The 4,040-nt window shown below is 38.9% G+C and overlaps 1 long non-coding RNA gene across 1 annotated transcript in view; it reads left to right on the plus strand.

Annotated features, from left to right (window-relative positions):
• LOC114075103 overlaps positions 1-2,633 on the plus strand; it is a 6,486-nt gene extending 3,853 nt beyond the window's left edge. Inside the window, exon 2 of the long non-coding RNA XR_003575450.1 lies at positions 917-2,633. This is a non-coding gene — a long non-coding RNA (uncharacterized LOC114075103). The remainder of the gene's footprint in view (positions 1-916) is intronic.
• The last annotated feature ends 1,407 nt before the right edge of the window (positions 2,634-4,040 follow it).

Consider the following 4,040-nt stretch of genomic DNA (forward strand, 5'->3'; position numbering starts at 1 on the left):
TATATATATATATATATATATATATTAATAATAAGTAAGTAGATAAATTTTCTCATTACATAGTTTAAATTTGGAAAAAAATATTTTAAAAGGTCATTTAGTCGAATCGTCGGTCAACCGCGAGTTAGCGGACATTCAGAGGGCCTAACACCTTCTCGGAATGTACATTGAACTTCAAACCCTTTTTCAACTGATTTTTATCTGTTTAAATCTATTGAAATACAATTTTAAGTTTTTCTTGATTTTTACAAAAAATCAAGTGGCGACTGTGTTAATTTGGAAAGTCGATTTTTCTTAAATCCTAAGACTAATTGATTTTTTGAAAGTTAGTCATTTTTTACATCACTTATGTATTTTCGTAAAACTGAAATGGCGACTCTGTTGAGGATTACTTAAGTTCTAATCAAAAGGATTTGACTAATTTTACTAATTGTTATTATTAAATTGCTCATATGTGATTGATTTGTTTAAATTATAAATTGGCATTGATTTCATGGCATATTCCGTTCTATATTATATAGTATATTAAAAGGCGGTTTGTGAAACCGCAGCCGGACTTTCTTATACTCACCTTCTTTCGGAATTAGCGGAAATTCATTGGTTCGCTATGCGTCCAATGGTTGTCGCAAGTCCAGCCCAAATTATCCGTTTAGGTTTCCGGTTTTTTCAAAAGTCTATCCTAGTCAACTAGCATAGAGCAGAGCCTAAATCCTAACTTCAGGAGCATTTGAACTAGGACGATCCAACATCCAACGCGTGTGGGGCCCATTAGAAGTCCACCTTTTGTCCATTGGCCCAAATTTCCAAAAAAGACAACCATACTTATGTGATAATTGAAGGATGTATGTGAGTTTTGAAAATGATTTGTTGTCTACGGGGGTGGGGGTTAACTAATCTTTGTCTGCTATTTTTGCAGGATAAATCCAACACACGAGCCACTAAGAACAAGAATGGCTACTATCCCCCCTTCCATTCCTCAAAGTATGGTGGAGATTCATGAACAACGACGATAAAATGATCGTTCAGAAACACATAGGTTACCTCCTGTCACTGCTAGAAATGAATGCTTCACTCGGTCTAATTGGAACAATGGTGAAATTCTGAGATAGCGAGCATATGGTCTTTCGATTTGGGGAAGTGGAGTTGACGCCAAAAATAGAAGAAATCCTTATGAGTTACTAAAGCATCTCCATGTGCAACAAAAGGAAATGACATCCAAATATAGATCTCCTAAATTCCACAATATGGGATTTCACCAAAATTAGAGAAAAACTGTGATTGGTTAAAACAGATTGGATGGACAAGCTCCCTGACCCAAATATACCTTTCAGAAAACTATACTACTGGTTTGGACGCGCAAGTTCTTATGATAAATATAAACACAAGTTCATTTCAAAAGAAAAATGGAAAGAGACGCGTCCTCTCGCATTTGCAATATGTTTACTCGAAACGATGGTTTGCCCTCAAGGGTCAAAATACACTATTTATCCTAGTGTGTTTATAGTTACTAATGTCATCTTTTACGGAGTTAACTATAAATCATCAATAAAGTACTACATTTTAGCGCCTATGATTTTTGGCCGACATCTATAGGGCTTTAGTCAAATGTCAGAGTGGAGAACGCTTGTTTCATGGGTGTAATCTGATACTATAGTGGTGGATTATGCGACATTTGATCAAAACTCATAATCCAAAAGAACCAGATCCCCTAAAGCGGTCAGATGAGCTACATGGTCATGATTGGTGGTTGTACCACAATCGCTGCAATAAGACTGGAGGAGAAAGTTTTTGGTATCCGAGGCTTCCAGGGTTGATAGAAGAAGACGTACAATGGTTAATAGAAAATTTGGTGGTAACTAAGAATATGGTGGTTTGAACAGAAAAAGTCACTTACTTGGTATTTGCTGGGTTAATAGGGACTAGACCATATGCTCCCCTTCGAGTCCTAACGCAACTAGGAGGGAAACAAGAGTTGCCCCAGATCAAAGATATGAGGAAATTTGCAACTGACCACGAGAATAGACGAGTTGCATTTGCTGAAGACATACGTAGGATGTGGAGATCTCGAAGAGTGTTGGGTGAACCTGTACCAAACAGGTTTTGTCAAGAATGTTCTAGGGAGTACAAAGAATGATTGAAAACGAGTCTCGCTAGAACTATTGAGCCTGGTCCAAACATCCCTCCCCTCACATTATTGCAAATGTTAGAGCCAAACATCAAGTTCGACTTCAAGAGAAGTTTGATAAAAATGTATTAGAGCATCAACGTCGTCACTCAGAAGACGCCAATGGCATAGCTCAACTGAAACAAGAGCTACGAAGAGACAGACAGTGCATGACAGAGTTAGATGATAGCATGGAACAACAGATTCAATCGATAGAGGGGTTCAGACATCAAGAAAGAGCTCGATTTGCGAGATATCATCTTTGGGCAAACAAATATGCTATGTGGGAAGAGGTCAACATCGTCAAAAGGATCAGACTTGGCGAAGGATCAGAGGACGCTTGAATTTTATTCCCCTGCGTAGGACTGCTTTATTTCTACTTTGTTTTGTAATTTATTTTAAGAACTATTTCCTTGTTTTATGTTTATCAGACATTTTGAATGTTATTAATGAAGTAGTTTTAGGATAATAACTCGGGTTAAAAAAGCATATACATCCTTCAATTCGTTAGGCCTACCCTTAGCATAAAAGGGTCACAAGTATGTTTAGGACGCGATATATGTGTTTTAACTTGTTATGTGATTTTTTGCTATGAATGAGGATATCGTAAAACCACTCCTGCCAGAAATTCCCAGAAATACACAAGTCACTATCACAAAAATGTCCGACAAAAATTTTCCGAGTCTTGTGTTTCTCACTCAAAGACACCTCTCATATCCCAAATCCTAAAGCATTACTCTACTGTCTGAGGAAAAGCAAATCACTACTATGGATAAGGGTAAGAATATCCATATGGAACTCATTGAAGAAGAGTTACAAAGAAAGATCGAACAAATCACTTGAGAAATTCAAAAGACCAAGGAGAAAGGGCTCAGGGTTGAATTGGCCACAACGATCTACAAAGCTGTAACTGCGACGCTGGATGAGAATCTGGCATCAAAGATGAAAAGGAAAAAAGACATTGAGATGGATAGAGAAGACTTGAATGAGAAATTAGAGATGTTTTGACTGAAGGTGCAAGAAAGGGAAGCAAGAGAGGCGAGGATTGAGTCAGAAACCACTATTCTGTTAGCCAGAAATGTGTCATTTGATGAGGAGCTGACAGTGGAAATGGCAGAATTCACCTCTATGAGAGAGAGGATGGCCTCACTGAGGAAGAATAACAAAGCCTTCCATAGCAAAATGATTGACAAACTTCAAAGAATGCGCGGGAAATACTCTGTCCGCATGCAAGAAGCTAACATTGGTCCTGATTACACCTACCCTGGAGCGACTGGGGAAGACGCCAACGAGGAAATCGTTTACAAACCTTCCTTTTTGGGCCGTTTGAGAGGAGGAGATAAGTGGATCACTCCTCAAGTCTACGAACCAACGCATAGTGTGGGAGCGAGGGTTGTCTTGCGCCCTTTTGTACGAACATCTCGGATGGGCACCTCAGAAAGGAGCATTTTTAACCTTTCGGCAAGAGAACTATTCAAAAGTTTGTGCCATCCACCCAAACCAGCGAGGGCTTATTATAGAGGAATGCGTGCAACTTAAAATGAGGATCTGCTGCCAGATCGACATTAGGAACATCTCGCACACGTGGGGTAATAATACCGTTCTCGCTTAGGATACATTGGAGCCAATTAAGTGCACTCGGTTTGTTTGTCATTATTTCACTCTGTTCAAAGAATAAATTTTGCATATCTACATGGATTTTGTCAAGAATGGGGTCTTAGCCCCCCTCCACGATGATTATAGAGGCCTCAATCCTGTTGGGGGAGAAATCTTCAAACCTTGTGCTTAGCACGATGCTGTAGATCATAGCATCTTAAGATGTCTCAGTTTTTGCTATGACCTCGAATCTCTCGTCAACATGGGAAATATTCGAGTC

Source organism: Solanum pennellii, chromosome 12 (genome assembly GCF_001406875.1).
Source record: "Solanum pennellii chromosome 12, SPENNV200".
NCBI classification, from domain to species: Eukaryota; Viridiplantae; Streptophyta; class Magnoliopsida; order Solanales; family Solanaceae; genus Solanum; species Solanum pennellii.